This window comes from Mirounga leonina, unplaced genomic scaffold, assembly GCF_011800145.1.
Source record: "Mirounga leonina isolate KUSES-001 unplaced genomic scaffold, KU_Mleo_1.0 Mir_447, whole genome shotgun sequence".
NCBI classification, from domain to species: Eukaryota; Metazoa; Chordata; class Mammalia; order Carnivora; family Phocidae; genus Mirounga; species Mirounga leonina.
In genome coordinates, this window is record NW_023270757.1 from 11,565,963 (window position 1) to 11,585,417 (window position 19,455).

Here is a 19,455-nt window from a genome sequence, read left to right on the forward strand (position 1 = left end):
TCTGAGAATTACCCACAACTTTTTATGAAACCACAGTTTGTTCTTTTTCACTATTACATAACTCCTCTGTACTATGAAGATTTGTATCCATTATTTTGTCTATCCACATCTCAGCTGTTTCCAGCTTTTTAATAACATGGACAATACCACCATAAACATATTCGTATATTTCTCCAGGAGAACATGTTTAAAAGTCTCAGTAGGAGTGGAATTGGTGGCTTGTAAGATGTTCAAATTATTAACTCTACAAAATGTCTAAATTTATTTCCAAAAATTTATCAATTAATATTTTCTTTCATGATATGTAAGATCCACATACTTGCAAAGAGGTTATAAATCATTGGGCTATCATAAACATAGTTGTTAGGATAATTATTTTATCATTAGTAACTTTGCTGATGTTATTACAAGTATATAGAATCATAATAATAAATGTAAATAATAACTAAGATAAATTACGGTGACACTGATAATAATAAATATATTTATGGGACAAAAGAACAGAAATCAGGAACAGTAAACAAGAGAGGACATCACCATTTGGAGGAAAAGAAAGAAATGCAATGTGCAGACAAAAAATCACCTTGATGAGTGCCTTTGGGAGATAAATGGATAATGAGTATTTGTTAATTTTTTAATAATTGCATAACATCTATATAAACACATTTTCTTTGCTTTATGTAAATATATTGATATCTTTTAAAAATGATTAAATCATTTAATCATTTTTTTAAAGATTTTTATTTATTTATTGAGAGAGATAGTGATAGAGAGAGAGCATGAGAGGGGGAGAGTCAGAGGGAGAGGCAGACTCCCCGCCGAGCAGGGAGCCTGATGCGAGACTCGATCCCGGGACTCCAGGATCATGACCTGAGCCGAAGGCAGTCGCTTAAACAACTGAGCCACCCAGGCACCCCATTTAATCATTTCTGATAAATTAAACCCCTTGACCACTGGAGAGTTACTTCCTAATTGTAGTTCTCTCTCTAGTTATAATATTAAGAGTTTAGTAGGCAACTCTCAAAACTTATAGATACATGTATATATATAATATATAATTATATTGTATGTGTATTGCATATAATTATAAATATATACACACACACAGAATATTGTGGATGTTTTTATAAACATGATTTTATACCAGAAGTTTGCATTTCTTGAATTTGCTTTCTTTTCTCAAATACATGTCCAGAAAATTTTTCCTGTATGTATAGCTTGACCTCATTTCATATAAACAATGGATGTCCTATAATTTAGCCATTATAGTTACATGATTATATAATAGGACATTAAATAGTCATTTCATATAAATGATAGATGTCATATAATTTAGCCAGAATAGTTATCCTATGTGTGTATTTAGGTTTAAACAATGTTACAATAAATATCCTAGTGTGCCTTTATGCCTTTGAGAGAATATGGTTCTAAATTAGATACTTAGAAATAAAGTGTCCTGACCCAATTGCATATACATTTGAATGTTAATAGTTACAGCCAAATGTTTCTTTTAAAAGTGAGAACTGTGAAGGGTCTGACATTTTACTCTACATTCAAGCTATTAATTGAGCCTGCCACAATTTCATAGATGCTGGCAGAAGATACAACACTCTTGGGTCAAAGACGAAAGACTTTATTACTCACAGTAGTAGCAGTAGCCATTTTCTTATGCAGATTTCCCAAATCCAAATTCCCACAGGGACATGTGAAGAGGGTCTGGTGATACCTGTGCAAGTAGTGTGTTATGTGAGAGAAACCTTGACCTTAGGGAACCTGACTCTTTTATGGTGGTCAGTAAGCATGCCTGTCCTGTGATCCAGAGGGAAAGATTGCCTTTATTGGGTTGAATACTGTACAAACATTATCTTTACTTGTTAAGGAGGTACCATATCTATCTTCCAAAGATAGATCCAAAGCTTTTCAGTATATAAACACACTTGAAAAGATAGTTTGTAATACAGTCAGGGCTGCTACTCACAAGATACACAGGAACACAAAGAATCATTTCCCAATAATTTCCATCAGAGAGGATTTGCACTTGCTTCCATTAGGAACCATGGTGGTTACTAACCTGTGGGTATTTTAAATCCTTTCCAGGTTAATTCAGGATTATCAAGTTCAGTACCCCTTAACTTTTGCTGCAGGATCCAATCTGAATCTCCTAATTACAGTGCTGATACAGCATTTGCTTTTAGAATAAATCATTTTTTTCCCAAGTACTTAGCCACCATGGCAGGAATCAAGAAAATATAACACCTGTTTTCTGCAAATCCCAGAGAACATACCTTTTATGTATAAGGATCAGCTACTGCTCATACCCAGCTAATTTTTGCCCTGTATATGTGCAAACCAAGTGTTGCCTTATATTCTGGTGTTTCAAGAGAAGAGAAAAATCTATATTTTGATGGGAAAACACCCAATTTTCAAATGCTGGTGAATTAATTGTAATTGATTAATAATATTTTCAGTAATATGTGATGCAACAGAGAAACTATAGGGGATAACTATATATTTGATATTTAGGAGTTCATTGGTAACATGCCAATTATGGCCCCATTCACAAAGATTTCATGGCATTTTATATACCTCCCCTATTATATAGCACATCACATTGATTCATAATTGTTTTTTCAATTTAGATAAAATTTATGTATTGTCTTGGAGGAAATTAAACTGAAGCCTTTGGGAGTAATCTTTTGTACTAAACAAACTCAGCCCAGGTGGCTCAGTCAGTTAAGCATCTGCCTTCGGCTCAGGTCATGGTCCTAGGGTCCTGGGATCGAGCCCCACATCGGGGTTCCTGTTCAGGGACAGAGCTCTGCTCCCTCTCCCTCTGCCCCTCCTCTCTGCTGTGTTCTCTCTCTCTCTCTCAAATAAATAAATAAAAATCTTTTAAAAAAAATAAACAGAAATCATTATATCTTCTTCATCTGACAAGTATAATTTATATGTTATGTAGTTTTCTACAAGCTAACATCCTCAAAAACATCAGGGTAAGTGAAAAAAAGGCAAACATCAAGGACCCTACAGTGTATGGTTACGTTTATACGCAATAGATAAAGGAAGTACCATAGTGGTTGCCTAGGACAAGAGGCAGGTATTATGGGAATGGGGAGCAACTGCAAATGAGCATAAGGTGTCTTTTTGGGGGTGATGGAAATGATTTAAAATAAAATTGTGATGGTGGCACAATTCTTTATACTAATAATCATATTAATATAAATATACTAATACCCACCTTAAAAAAAAAAGTTGACATCCAATGTGACAGACTTGCAGAAAGACTCATGGCACACAAGAATTTCTAATCAGTGTAGAAACTAGTGTTTGAAAATAACTGTCGAAACTTTTATTTTAACCATTATGTCACATTCCATAGTTCAGAAAGGTCCATAATTATCTCTTGGGAGTTCTAAAGACTTTCCCCTGCAGGAGGTCACATGGAGAAGGATCTCGGAATCTTCTGGTTGTCTGTACTAGCAGTGTTCTTAACCACAAAGAGACACAGGAAACCTCCTTGGGCCTTGCCTATGACCAGAGATATATTTCTTATTATATTACAAAGTGTGTTGATTTTATAGGTAAGTTTGGGGAGAATCAACATCTTAAAAATAGAAATACCTCTCAGTTTTGTATGTCAACCTTGTACTTTACAGCCATAAACTTATTCAACTCTTATTCAACTAGCTTTTTTTTAAAATATAGATTTCTTCAGATTTTCTATGTAGACAGTCATGCTGTCTGTGAATAAAGACCAGTTTATTTCTTCCTTTCTATCTGGGGGCCTCTTTTTTAAATTTTGTTATTACACAAAATAAGACTTAAATAGAAGTGGTAAGAACAGACATCCTTACCTTGTTTCTAATTAGAGGAAGAAGGCCTTCAGTCTTTGAACATTAAGTGTGAAGTTAGCTGTAGGCTTTTTGTAAATTCCACCTATTAGCAAAGATACTACTTTCTATGCCTAGTTTGCTGCAGGTGTTTTTATACTATGAATGAACGTTGATATCAATTTCTGGGTTATTTTCAAATCTTGAACCACTCTTGCATTCCTCAGAAAATCTCCATTTGGTTAGGATGTGTTTTCACATCAATACATTGCCGGATTTGGTTTGCTATTATTATTATTTTTTAGAATGTTTACATCTATGATCATGAGAGATATCAATTTATAATTTTCTTTTCCTGTGATATCTTTGTCTGATTTTAGTATTAGCATAATGCTAGCCTCATAAAGTGAGCTGGCAAGTATTCCCTATTCTCCTATATTTTGGAAGAATTTGTGTGGAATTGTTTTCTTGTTAAGTGATTGAATTTACTGAGGAAGACATCTAGACCTGGAGTTTTCTTTGTTGAAAGGTTTTAAATTCTCATTTAATTTCTTTAACTGGCATAGGATTATTCAGGCCATTTGTTTCTCCTGAGTGAGCCTTGATACTTTGTGTCCTAAAAAGAACTAGTCCATTTTATCTAAGCCGTTGAATTTATGGTCATCAAGTTGAGTTTAATATTCCCGTTATTATCCATTTAATGTATATAGGATTGGAGATCGTGTCCTCATTTTAATTCTTGATTTTGTGCCTTCCCACCTCCTCCTTTGATCAGTCTGGATAGAGGTTTATCAACTTTATTGATCTGTTTTATAAGTGTCTTATGGTTTCATTGCATTCTTTATTGTTTTCTACTTTCCAAATTATTTATTTCTGCTCTTATCTTTATTATTTCCTTCCTTTTGCTTGTTCTTCTCTTTCTAGTTTCTTAAGATGTAAGCTAAGCTTAGGTAATTGATGCGAGACTTTCTTCATTTCTAATATAATCATTCAATGCTATAAATTTCCCACTACATACTTTTATAACTACATCCAACAAATTTTGATATGTTGTTTTTTTTCATTTTTATTCAGTTCAAAATGCTTCTAATTTCCCTTGTGACTTCTTGTTTATCAATGGCTTCTTTGTAAATGTGTTATTTAATTATAAATACTGGGAAATTTGGATTTTTCAAAAAGTGATTTCTACTATTTTTTTAAATTTTTTATTGTTAAGTTAATCCCATACATTACATCATTAGTTTTAGATGTAGTGTTCTATGATTCATTGTTTGCATATAACACCCAGTGCTCCATTCAATACGTGCCCTCTTTAATACCCATCACCAGGCTAACCCATCCCCCCACCCCCTCCCCTCTAGAATGCTCAGTTTATTTCTCAGAGTCCATAGTCTCTCATGGTTCATCCCCCTCTCCAATTTCCATGCCTTCATTTTTCCCTTCCTACCATCTTCTTTTTTTTTAATGTTTTATTGTTATGTTAATTACCATACATTACATCATTAGATTTTGATGTAGTGTTTCATGATTCATTGTTTGTGCATAACACCCAGGGCTCCATGCAGAACATGCCCTCCTTAATACCCATCACCAGGCTAACCCATCCTCCCACCGCCCTCCCCTCTAGAACCCACACTTTGTTTTTTAGAGTCCCTCATCTCTCATAGCTCATCTCCCCCTCCGATTTACCCCCCTTCATTCTTCCCCTCCTGCTATCTTCTTTTTTTTTCTTAATATATATTGCATTATTTGTTTCAGAGGTACAGGTCTGTGATTCATCAGTCTTACACAATTCACAGCACTCATATTGCACATACCCTCCCCAATGTCTATCATTCAGCCAACCCATCCCTCCAACACTCCATCACTCCAGCAACCCTCAGTTTGTTTCCTGAGATTAAGAATTCCTCATATCAGTGAGATCATATGATACATGTCTTTCTCTGGTTCACTTATCTCACTTAGCATAAATACCCTCCAGATCCACCTATGTCATTGCAAATGGCAAGATTTCATTTTTTGATGGCTGCATAATATTCCATTGTATCTATATACCACTTCTTCTTTATCCATTCATCTGTTGGTGGACATCTTGGCTCTTTCCATAGTTTGGCTATTCTGGACATTGCTGCTATAAACATCAGGGTGCACATACCCCTTCAGATCACTACATTTATATCTTTGGGGTAAATACCCAGTAGTACAATTGCTGGGTCATACAGCAGCTCTATTTTCACCTTTTTGAGGAACCTCCATACTGTTTTCCAGAGTGGCTGCACCAGCTTGCATTCCCACCAACACTGTAGGAGGATTTCCCTTTCTCCGCATCCTCGCCAACATCTGCCGTTTCCTGACTTTTAATTTTAGCCATTCTGACTGGTGTGAGGTGGTATCTCATTGAGGTTTGGATTTACATTTCCCTGCTGCCGAGTGATGTTGAGCACTTTTTCTTGTGTCTATTGGCCATTTGGATGTCTTCTTTGGAAAAATGTCTGTTCATGTCTTGTGCCCAATTCTTAACTGGATTACTTGTTCTTTGGGGGTTGAGTTTGATAAGTTTTAATAGATTTTGAATACTAGCCCTTCATCTGATATGTAATTTGCAAATATCTTCTCCCACTCTGTCAGGTGTCTTTTGGTTTTGTTGACTGTTTCCTTTGCTGTGCAAAAGCTTTTTATCTTGATGAAGTCAATAGTTCATATTTGCCCTTGCTTCCCTTGTCTTTAGTGATATTTCTAGGAAGAAGTTGCTGTGGCTGAGGTCGAAGAGGTTGCTGCCTGTCTTCTCCTTTAGGATTTTGATGGACTCCTGTCTCACATTTAGGTCTTTCAACCATTTTGTGTGTGGTGTAAGGAAATGGTCCAGTTTCATTCTTCTGCCTGTGGCTGCCCAATTTCCCAACATCATTGGTTGAAGAGACGATCTTTTTTCCATTGGACATTCTTTCCTTCCTTGTCGAAGATGAGTTGACCACAGAGTTGAAGGTCCATTTCTGGGCTCTCTATTCTGTTCCATTGATCTATGTGTCTGTTTTTGTGCCAGTACCATACTGTCTTGTAATACAGTTTGAAGTCCGGAATTGTTATGCCACCAGCTTTGCTTTTCTTTTTTAACATTCCTCTGGTTATTCGGGGTCTTTTCTGGTTCCATACAAATTTAGGATTATTTGTTCCATTTCTTTGAAAACAGTGGATGGTATTTTGATAGGGATTGCATTAATGGGTAGATTGCTCTAGGTAGCACTGACATCTTCACAGTATTTGTTTTTCCAGTCCATGTGAATGGAACGTTTTTCCATTTTTTTGTGTCTTCCTCAATTTCTTTCATGAGTATTTTATAGTTTTCTAAGTACAGATTCTTTGCCTCTTTGCTTAGATTTATTCCTAGGTATCTTATGGTTTTGGGGGCAATTATAAATGGATTGACTCCATAATTTCTCTTTCTTCTGTCCTGTTGTTGGTGTATAGGAATGCAGCAGATTGCTGTGCACTGATTTTGTATCCTGCCACTTTACTGAATTCCTGTATGAGTTCTAGCAGTTTTGGGGTGGAGTCTTTTGGGTTTTCCACTTAAAGTATCGTATCATCTGCAAACAGTGAGCGTTTGACTTCTTCTGTGCCGATTTGGATGCCTTTGATTTCTTTTTGTTGTCTGATTGCTATGGCTAGGACTTCTAATACTATGTTGAATAGCAGTGGTGATAGTGGACATCCCTGCCGTTTTCCTGACCTTAGGGGGAAAGATCTCAGTCTTTCTCCATTGAGAATGATATTTGCTGTGGGTTTTTCATAGATGGCTTTTATGATATTGAGGTATGTACCCTCTATCCCTATCCTCTGAAGAGTTTTGATCAAGAAAGGATGCTGTACTTTGTCAAATGCTTTTTCTGCATCTATTGAGAGGATTGCATGGTTCTTGTTCTTTCTTTTATTAATGTATTGTATGACATTGATCGATTTGTGGATGTTGAACCAACCTTGCAGCCCAGGGATAAATCCCACTTGGTCATGGTGAATAATCCTTTTAATGTCCTGTTGCATCCTATTGGCTAGTATTTTGGTGAGAATTTTGCATCCATGTTCATCGAGGATATTGGTCTGTAATTCTCCTTTTTGATGGGGTCTATGTCTGGTTTGGGGATCAAGGTAATGGTGGCCTCATAAAACGAGTTTGGAAGTTTTCCTTCCGTTTCTATTTTTTGGAACAGTTTCAGAAGAAGAGGTATTAATTCTTCTTGAAATGTTTGGTAAAATTCCCCTGGGAAGCCACCTGGCTCTGGGCTTTGGTTTGTTGGGAGATTTTTGATGACTGCTTCAATTTCCTTAGTGGTTATAGATCTGTTCAGGTTTTCTATTTCTTCCTGGTTCAGTTTTGGCAGTTGATACATCTCTAGGAATGCATCCATTTCTTCCAGATTATCTAATTCGTCGGCATGTAGTTGCTCATAGTATGTTCTTATAATTGTTTGTATTTCTTTGGTGTTGGCTGTGATCTCTCCTCTTTCATTCATGATTTTATTTATTTGGGTCATTTTTCTTTTCTTTTTGATAATCTGGCCAGGGGTTTATCAATCTTGTTAATTCTTTCAAAGAACCAGCTCCTAGTTTTGTTGATCTGTTCTACTATTCTTTTGGTTTCTATTTCTTGATTTCTGCTCTGATCTTTATTATTTCTCTTCCTCCTGCTGGGTTTAGGCTTTATTTGCTATTCTTTCTCCAGCTCCTTTAGGTGTAGGGTTAAGTTATATATTTGAGACCTTTCTTGTTTCTTGAGAAAGGCTTGTATTGCTATATACTTTCCTCTTAGAACTGCCTTTGTTGTATCCCAAAGATGTTGAATACTTGCGTTTTCATTTTCATTGGTTTCCATGAATTTTTTTTCATTCTTCTTTAATTTCCTGGTTGACCCATTCATTCTTTATTAGGATGCTCTATAGCCTCCATGTGTTTGAGTTCTTTCCGACTTTCCTCTTGTGATTGAGTTCTATTTTCAAAGCATTGTGGTCTGAAAATATGCAAGGAATGATCCCAATCTTTTGGTACCGGTTGAGACCTGATTTGTGACCTAGGATGTGATCTATTCTGGAGAATGTTCCATGGGCACTCAAGAAGAATGTGTATTCTGTTGCTTTGGGATGGAATGTTCTGAATATGTCTGTGAAGTCCATTTGGTCCAGTGTGTCATTTAAAGTCTTTATTTCCTTGTTGATCATTTGCTTAGATGATCTGTCCATTTCAGTGAGCGGGTTGTTAAAGTCCCCTACTATTACTGTATTGTTGATGTGTTTCTTTGCTTTTGTTATTAATTGCCTTATATAATTGGCTGCTCCCATGTTAGGGGCATAGATATTTACAATTGTTAGATCTTCTTGTTGGATAGAACCTTTAAGTATGATATAGTGTCCTTCCTAATCTCTTACTATAGTCTTTGGTTTAAAATCTTATTTGTCTGATATAAGGATTGCCACCCCAGCTTTCTTTTGGTGTCCATTAGCATGTTAAATTGTTTTCCACCCCCTCACTTTCAATCTGGGGGTGTCTTTGGTTCTAAAATGAGTCTCTTGCAAACAGCATATTGATGGGTCTTGTTTTTTTATACAATCTGATACCCTGTGTCTTTTGATTGGGGCATTGAGCCCATTTTCATTCAGGGTAACTATTGAAAGATATGAATTTAGTGCCATTGTATTGCCTGTAAGGTGACTGCTACTGTATATTGCCTGTGTTCCTTTCTGGTCTATGTTGCTTTTAGGGTCTCTCTTTGCTTAGAGTACCCCTTTTAATATTTCTTGTAGGGCTGGTTTCATGTATGCAAATTCCTTTAGTTTTTGTTTGTCCTGGAAGCTTTTTATTTCTCCTTCTATTTTCAGTGACAATCTAGCTGGATATAGTATTCGTGGCTGCATATTTTTTCTCATTTAGTGCTTTGAATATATCCTGCCAGTCCTTTCTGGCCTGCCAGGTCTCTGTGGATAGATCTGTTGCCAATCTAATGTTTCTACTATTGTAGGTTACAGATCTCTTCTCCGGAGCTGCTTTCAGGATTTTCTCTTTGTCTCTGAGACTTGTAAGTTTTACTATTAGATGTCGGGGTGTTGACCTATTTTTATTGATATTGAGGGGGGTTCTCTGTGCCTCCTGGATTTTGATGCCTGTTTCCTTCCCCAAATTAGGGAAGTTCTCTGCTATAATTTGCTCCAATATACCTTCTGCCCCTCTCTCTCTTTCTTCTTCATCTGGGAACCCAATTATTCTAATGTTGTTTCGTCTTATGGTATCATTTCTCTCTCGAATTCTGCCCTCATGATCCAGTAGTTGTTTATCTCTCTTTTTCTCAGCTTCTTTATTTTCCATCATTTGGTCTTCTATATCACTAATTCTCTCTTCTGCCTCATTTATCCTAGCAGTGAGAGCCTCCATTTTTGATTGTACCTCATTAATAGCCTTTTTGATTTCAAGTTGGTTAGATTTTAGTTCTTTCCTTTCCCAGAAAGGGTTTCTCTAATATCTTCCGTGTTTTTTTCAAGCCCAGCTAGTATCTTTTAAATCATCATTCTGAACTCTAGTTCCAATAGCATAATAATGTCCATATTGAATAAGTCCCTGACAGGTAGTACTGCCACTTGTTCTTTTCTTTTGAGGTGATTTTTTCCATCTTGTCATTTTGTCCAGAGGAGAATAGATGAATGAGAGAACAAAATGTTAACAGGGTAACAATGACCCCAGAAAAATATACACTAAACAAATCAGTAGAGACCTGAAACTGGGGGAAAAGAAAGGTAAAGAAAGAAAAAAGAAAAAAAGAAGAAAAAGAAAAAGATAAAAAATAAACAAACAAACAAGGAAGAAACAGAATATGATCAAATATGATCAGGCTGGTGCATAGATCTGTGCCACACACTAGATTTTGGGCATATTTTCATCTGTTAGAAGAAAGCGCCTCCCAAAATTTTAAAGAAAGAAAACCTTATATATGTACAAAAATAAGGGTAAATACGATGAAGGGATGGGATATGACTGTAAGGATGAAAATTATAAAAGATTTTGTAAAAGGAATTGATAAGATAAGATGTCGGTTAAAAAAAGAAAGAATAGGATTTAAAAAAAAAGGGGAGAGAATGTGATCAGGCAGGAGACTACAACAAAGCCATACACTAGAGATTTAGGGTATATTTTTTTCTGTTAGAAGAAACTGTATCCCAAAATTTTAAAGAGAGAACAACTTATATATATACCAAAATTAAGGTTAACTACTATGAAGGGATAGAATATGACTCTGAAAATGTAAAATAAAAAAGATTTTTTAAAGAAGGGATTGATAAGATGTTGGTTGAAAAAGGGATAACGAAAAATTCAAAGAAAAATAAAAAAAAAAGAAAATTAAAAAATTAACTTTGAAAGACTAAGGAATCATGGGAAAAAAGCCATGGATTCTATGTGCAGTATTCCCCTAGTGCTGGAGTTCTGCCGTTCTCAGTGATTGATAAACTTGGTCTTACCTGGCTGTTCTTGTTGATCTTCCGGGGGGCGGGGGGAGGGCTGTTGCAGTGGTTCTCAAATGTCTTTGCTGGAGGTGGATTTACCCCACCCTTGCCAGGTCCAGGCTAGGTAATCTGCTGGGGTTTGCTCTCCAGAGCTTTTGTTCCCTGCAAGCTTTCAGTACAGCTTTGGAGGATGAGAGTGAAAATGGTGGCTTCCCAATCTCCATCCCAGAGAGGCCAAGAACTCAGGGCCCCACTCCTCAGTGCTCCCTCAGAGAAAAGCAGTCAGTCACTCCTGTCTCCCTGGTCTCTGGCAGCACTCCGTGCTCACCCAGCCTGCGACCGAGTGTTTCTATCTCTGACACAGGACCCTATTTGGAGTCTCCAAAACCAACAGATTCCTGTGATGCACTCCTGCGCCGCTTCTCCCAGAGAGGAAGGGGAGTCTCCCCAGACCTGCCCCTTCTTGGGTCCCTGCTGTAAGCACAATGGCCTGACTATGCCGTGGATCAGGGTTTGTGGCCACCCCAAGATGAGAGCCCACTCCTTGGCTCCATCTCTGTAGCCGGCTCCCCCACTCCAATACCTGGGAGCTCTGCTGTACTCAGGCACCCTGGTTTTCCTGTGACCCCAACGGTCCAGAGACCACACTGTCCAGCAAGGGTTCCACCCCCCCGCTTGGCCACTGGAGTGATGTCCCTCAGCGGAGCTGAATTCTAAAAGTTTCTGTTTTGTGCTCTGCTGCTCTATCATTTGCCTGTAGCAGGCTGATGAAGGCTCCCGCCCCTCGAGGTCTATCTTCCCAAATATTGCCTCGGATTCATTTCTCTGCACATTCTACCTTCCAGAAAGTGGTTGCTTTTCTGTTCAGAGAGTTGCTGCTATTCTTTTCTTTGATTTCCTGTTGAGTTTGTAGGTGTTCAGAATGGTTTGATCCCTATCCAGCTGAACTCCTGCGACCAGACAAAATTTAGGACTCCTAATCTTCCCCCATCTTGCTCCTCCCCCCTGATTTCTACTTTAATAAGTTACAGAAAGAAAACACTATTTATGTAATTTCTTTTATTTTACATTTTCCAGGTTTATTTTATGGCCCAGGGTATAGTCTATTATGGTGAATATTCTTTATGCAATTAAAAATAATAGGTGTTCTGTGCTTGTTGGATGGATTGTTTTATTTATACCAATTAATTCAAGTTAGTTAATAGTGTTACTCAGACCTCCTACATACTTACTGATTTTCTACCTCATTTTTTTATCAGTTGTTAAGCAAAGAACATCAAAGTTTTCAGTTAAGATTGCGGATTTACTTATTTGATCTCCTTTCAGTTCTTTTAGTTTTTGCTACATGTATTTTGAAGCTCTGGTGTTAGGTGCTTACACATGTAAGATTGTTATGTCTTCCTGGTGATTTGACCCACTTTTCACTGTGGAATGTCTCTCTTCATCCCTGTTCTGAAGCCTACTTTGTCTGATACCAAAATAGCCCACTTCAACTTTCTTTTTGTTGGTACTTACAGATTATACCTTTTCTTATACTTTTACTTGTAACCTAGCTATGTCCTTTTATTTACAGTGGGTTTCTTTTCAATAGCATTTTAATCCAATCTGAAAATATTTGTATTTTAATTGGTGTGTTTAGAACATTTATATTTGATGAAATAATTGATATGGTTGGAGATCATCATAATTTTTAATTTGTGTCTCTAAATTCTTAAGTATTAACCATCTTTATATTTAAAGCACATTGCGCACAATGCAAACTCAGTGGATGTTTATTAAGTTCATATTTCTTTCAGATCCGTTGTCTTTTTCCCTGTACTTTGGATTTGTTCTAAATATCGTATCTCTAATATTTCCAAATCATAGCTTTTTTCATGTAAGTTATAAGTGAAGAAAATAGCTATTATACTTAGTTTCTAAATCACATTTTCTTATGAATACATTTCACATACCCATGCAGGATAAGAGTAATATAGTAGCTGCTGAATATCAATCAGTGAATATTAGATTACTTATCATTCATCTACTTATTACATGCTGTACTCTTGATAATTATGAGTCTATTGAAACAGAGGAAGAAAAAAAGGAATAAATTTATACATGTCTTGCTGCAGAAATCAGTAGCAGCATATGGTCATGAATAAAGTATCACCATTTCAATATCTGTGTCTGCTTTAGTTCTCAGTAGTATTATCTGTAGAGAAGACCTTTGCTCTACAACAGAGAATACTCTTAGCATTTGAAAAAGCATTATTTCTGAGAAGTAGAAGTACATGATAGTGGTTTAACATTAGCATGTTTATAACAATAGTGAGCTTCGTGTTTTGTTTTCATTCAAAACACTATTAACCTTCCCCCCCGGAAAATAAAAATTTAACTTAGGAGCAAATGTTCTACAGAGGCATTACTCTCTCACTGGAGGAGAATCCCAAAGGTGAACAGAGAGAAAAGAAGGTTGCAGAGATACTCAGTAACCAGTGTATAATCCTGGCAGATAGAATATGACATTAGAGAGACAAGGGGGAAAAAGAATATTTTAATTTAGTGATCTTGGTGTGTCTTATTCCCACACCCCACACAACAACCAATTGATTCTTAAGCATGATGGTAAATAATATATAGACTAATCCTGAAAGTAAGCAATATCCGATTTGCCCCAAACCTCAGGAAGCTCAGTGTTCCAGGGTATCATGCACTACACCATTGGCTTGTTCTATTAGGTTTTGTTTAGTTTCTTTTTGTGAATGAGAATTTGTGCAAATTTAGTGTTTGTTACTGTTTGCTTTGTATTTAAGTCACTCTCCATGACTACTCATTTACTTATCCCCCAATGAATGGCGTGTTTGGAACTGTCCTAGGTGCTGATAGGACTACTGCTGTGCAAAAGCAGTTTTAAGAGTTGATTCTGGAGATGAGAACCGTGTTTTGTTTTGTTTTGTTTTTAAAGATTTTATTTATTTGACAGAGAGAGATACAGTGAGAGAGGGAACACAAGCAGGGGGAGTGGGAGAGGGAGAAGCAGGCTTCCGCCGAGCAGAGAGCCCGATGTGGGACCTGATACCAAGACCGTGGGACCATGACCTGAGCCAAAGGCAGACACTTAACGACTGAGCCACCCAGGTGCCCCGAGAACCGTTTTTAATTATAGTGGGACAATTGCCCATATTAAAGTTACCAAGAATGCTTCCAAGACTATTGAAGTCTAGGAAATAATTTGCAATAGTAAAAATGTATTTTTTTATTAATAAAACTTTAATCAGAAACAGAATCTTACCATGATTGGAGATCTAACAGAAATGCAGAACTCCAGAAAAATGTGCCAATATTAGTAAGAAAAAAAATCTTTAATTTCTCAGTATTGTCAATGGAATAAGATATCATCAAAAACTCATTAAGAGTTATTTCAAATGTGCAGTAACTCAATTGTAAGGATGCAACTTTAAATTAGTGATGTTTTGAGCAAAGGTATAGCCTTGTTCAAGAGCCATCATTAGTATTACCCCACTTCAGAAAACTGAAATGTTTTTCAAGTTTGTATAAAAGTGCCAGGCTGCCCAATATTATTGTTTTATCTGAAGCTGCCATCTGTCAACCAAATATCAGGCTTAAAAAATCACAATTACATCCACTCCAGACCTAAGTAATATTGACATCTTCACTAATCAACCTGGGCATGATTAGAAATGTGTGATATTTAACAAGCCATTATGGAGAAGAAGAAGAAGAAGAAGAAGAAGAAGAAGAAGAAGAAGAAGAAGAAGAAGAAGAAGAAGAAGCAGTAGCCACCATTATTCATGTGGTCCAGTCCCAGAATGATTTTGTGATTAAAGACACACAGTTCATAATCAAAAACAATTTGAGGATCGTGACACTGGGCAGCGCCCAGTGAAGTGTTTGCAGCTGCCTTGGGTGAAGGCAATGGCAGGGGCAGTGGCTTTGGGTCTCGAGTCATAGATGGATGGATAGTTCCAGGTGCTGGGAGTGGACTGAGCCATTTAGGGATCCTACATCTTGGTGTCCTGCAGGAGGAGGAGGAAGAAGAGAAGCAGGACTCTCTATAGGGTATCCTCCCTGCCTTCTTGGAAGAAGATTCTCTTCTTAACATCTGTAAGGAGATTGTGGAACAATGGTCGGAAAGTCAGAATGTTCTTACCAAAGTGAAAAAAAAAAAAAAAGATGAGATACAGGCCATTGCCCCCTAACTTTAGAAGCAGGCACAGATTGTGGTGAAGCCCAGGACGGTGTCAGAAGGGGAGAAGCAGGGAAAAGCTGCACTCCTGGCCCAGTATGCTGGTGTGACAGATGCAGAAGATGTGAAGGATGAGAAGGATGATTCAGGTGCCACCACAGTGAATCTTGGTTCTGATAATTCTCTATTCTGAAACACCAATGTGGAAGATGTCCTCAATGCCAGAAAACTGGAGTAAGACCCGCTTTGGGATGAGTCCCAAAGGAGGAAGGAACAGGACAGGCTGCAGAGGGAGAGAGACAAACTAGCTAAGCAGGAATGCAAGGAAAAGGAAAAAGAAAAGGGCACAAAGAGGGGAGTGAAAGCAATAACTTTGGTCCACTCTGTTTTTTTCTCTTCATGGAGTTGATCAAAGGGAGAACTGATCGTGCACAGGTATATTTAAGAGAAATGAGGGAAAAAACAAAGTTGTTTCCCAAGGCATTTCCCTCTGTTTACATGGTCCAAAAGAAAATCACAAACACTTCTAATTACAAAATGTGCCATGTCTCTGTGGTGTGGATAGTCAGATTATTGTAGTTGATGTCTATACCAAAGATGTGGAATGGGGGCAACTTTTACATTTTAATACTGAAGTCCTGGCTCCTTTTGGCCACTTTAAAAGATAAATAGCAGAAATATTCAGAAAGCTGGCAGTTACAGTTTTCATCCTGAAGGAGCAGAATCATGACCACTCCTTTCCTGAGTTGAAATGTGGGAGTATAAAGTACTTTAAAAGTAGTATTCACCCCTTAATGTATTGTTTTATGGATGAACTAGAAAGTTTATGAAGAGCCTACCTGGATCCAGATACTATGTTAACATGGCAATGAACTATGAAAATGGAAGAAACTATGTGGTAGATGTTCTAGATTTGAAATTTTTTTTTGTTTGTTAAGTTTCAGCCCATGGGAGGAAAAGAAGTATCTTTTTAAGTAGAAATAGTTACATATTTTTCCTCATCTAGGCTATGATTTTGAAGAAGGATGTGTATTGGGTGGAAGGATATCATTGTTCGCTAGATTCATTTTTTATAATCATGAGTTCTTTTGAGTGCTAGTAGAGATTTTATTCCTGATCTGCCCTAAAACATGAATATAAAGAACTGATAATTACAGGTTGAGAGAAACTGCAGGAACCATGTGTTTAAGAAAGAAACACTGGAAATCTCTGCAAACACAAAGATATTTAAGAGTGTACATTGTGGGTGCTCAACAAATTTATTTAAACAGTGAATGGAAAATGAACAGGAAAAATGAGCAGGAACTCTCTCCATTTCTACTTTTGTCACACACCACATTCAATTGTAAATAAGGCCTTTCTCTATCTACTTCAGGCAGCAGACTGTCAAAAAGCCTGAAGGGAGCAATCTCCCAGACAAGTCAGAAAATAGGTATTTTATCCCTGAGGTTGGCAAACTACTGCAGGCAAGCAAATTTGACCCCATCTGTTTTTGTATGGTGCAAGTCAACAATGGATTTTGCATTTTTAAAAGGTTGTAAAAGAACAGATATGTGACAGAGATCTTTTGTGACCTGTGAAGCCTAAAATATTTACTATCTGGCCCTTTGGAGAAAAAGTTTGCCGATATCTTTTCACATCATTAACTATGAGGTTAGCAAACATTTTTACCTTTGTGAAGAAGATAAAAAGAAGCATGGTTAAGGAAAAGATGTGTCACCTCTATACACTCCTATAACCGTGGTATTACATTTTCAAAAAGTAACCACCTTTTAAAAGATAAAATATTTAAATCACAAAAACAAATAAAAAGCAAAAAAATCAAAATAAACTTTTCTCTTTGCAATTTTCAGACACAGTGAAAAGAATAAATATGTTACAGCATCACTGTTCCCCTTCTGCTATTCTATTCTTATTCTATTCTATTGTATTCTATTGTATTCTATTCTATTGTATTCTATTATTATTCTATTTTATTCTGTTCTATTTATTCTATTCTATTTTCTATTCTATTCTATTCTATTCTATTCTATTCTATTCTATTCTATTCTATTCTGTTATGTTATAGATATTGCCTCATTTCTCACTTTGGAACCTTTCACAAAACTATTTTATTCATCCCTGGCAAGTATGTCCATCTTATCCTCCTACCTCCACCCTTTTCTACTTACTCCATATAATAAAATCTCAAAATCATCAATCAGGCAAGGTTAGGGAAGAGAACTTAAGTAGGCAAAGCAGGATTCCTGTTAGAAAGAGAGGAGGGGAAAATTTAGTAATCTTAATAGAAGAGTAATTTTGGTTTTGCTACATGGGATTTCTAGGCCTTTGCATACTAAAAGTTAGTAGAGACTTAATCTGAAAGGATCTCCATGAAGCATTTGTTCCAACTCACAAATGAGAAACTTTGGTCATATAGTTTAAGTGATCTGCCCCTGATGACATAGTAATATTCAAGATATATCTGGGAAGCAGTTGTCCCAGCTGTGTACTTATTATCTGAACACTGTGCCGCCTGTCATTATCTCTAGCAGAAGTCAGGAAACTATGACCCTTGGGCCAGATTTGGCCCACTGCCTGTTTTTGTCAATAAAGTTTTATTGGGACACAGTCACACTCATTTTTTTACCTATTTTCTGTAACTGTTTTTACGGTATAACAGCAGAGTTGAGAAGTTGTGACAGAGACTATAAGGCTCACAAAGTCTAAAATATTTATTATTTATCATTTACAGAAGGCTCCTTTTCAAAAAAGATATCTATTAACTTCTGTCAGGTCCTTCAAGACAGAGATAACCCTCATCCTGCCCACCTCCACACACACAGACACATGCATACAGCCACATTATAGGGTTCTGCTGACTCCTGTGGTAAGTCACAACTGATCTGGGAAAGGCCTGCCCTATACAAAGGGGTAAAAATAAGAGTAGTATTGAATGAAAACTGTTGGAGGTCTTTTGAAATAGCTCAAATTTATTGATTGCTTATCATTTTCCTAGCACTGTTTTAAATATTTCACAGTATTAACTCATGTAATATTCACACAAAACATATATCATTATCTGCTATTAACTCATTATAGTTGAGGAAACTGAGACTAGAAAGGCTAAATAACATGCTTAAAGCAACACAACTATGAAGTGGCAGTCAAGTTTTAAATACAGATACTGTCTCCAGAGCCCACAGGCTTAAATTTTAAGTGGGTTAGCCTCTCCAGAAATAGTAAGAAAATCTGCCTTTTTGCAACTGCAGTAAGCGAAGCAAAACTGCATGTGGATAGCCAATGTTGATTTAGGATAATCTGAGATAATATTTGTAAAGCATAAATGTCCATTAAAGCATTTGTTCAACATATCTTTCTTGGCCACCGACTGCATGCCCAGAACCCATTTTATTAAGTGAAGATAGTTCCTTATTTGACAGCACTTACAATTTGGCAGGGATTTGCTTTCTAGAAGGTTCAAGATAAAAGTAAAGGCAACAAGAATCAAGAGTCAAGTGTTCTTGGGCACCTGGGTGGCTCAGTTGGTTAAGCGACTGCCTTCAGCTCAGGTCATGATCCCAGAGTCCTGGGATCGAGTCCCGCATCGGGCTCCCTGCTCTGCGGGGAGCCTGCTTCTCCCTCTCCCACTCCCCCTGCTTGTGTTCCCTCTCTCGCTGTGTCTCTCTCTGTCAAATAAATAAAATCTTAAAAAAAAAAAAAAGAGTCAAGTGTTCTTGTGGGCAAGAGAATTTTATGCTCTTTCTGACAGTAGAGAATTATGGTAAATAAAGAGCAGGTGTTTTAGTTAAATGAAAGGAATGAGAGCATTATAGCCAGAAAGCAATGAATTTCACTTGCAAGCTTGACCTTGTAGAAGTTACTGCAAACTCCCTGAGCCTCACTTTTTAAAACTTTATTTATTTATTTATTTATTTATTTATTTATTTATTTATTTATTTATTATAAATCT

At 36.8% G+C, this 19,455-nt stretch overlaps 1 protein-coding gene and 1 pseudogene across 1 annotated transcript in view; both read left to right on the forward strand.

Moving 5' to 3' along the window:
• Positions 1 to 19,455, forward strand: part of PTPRD (protein tyrosine phosphatase receptor type D) — a 1,111,022-nt gene that overhangs the window by 300,424 nt on the left and 791,143 nt on the right. The window lies entirely within an intron of this gene.
• Positions 12,660 to 15,758, forward strand: LOC117999016 (annotated as a pseudogene).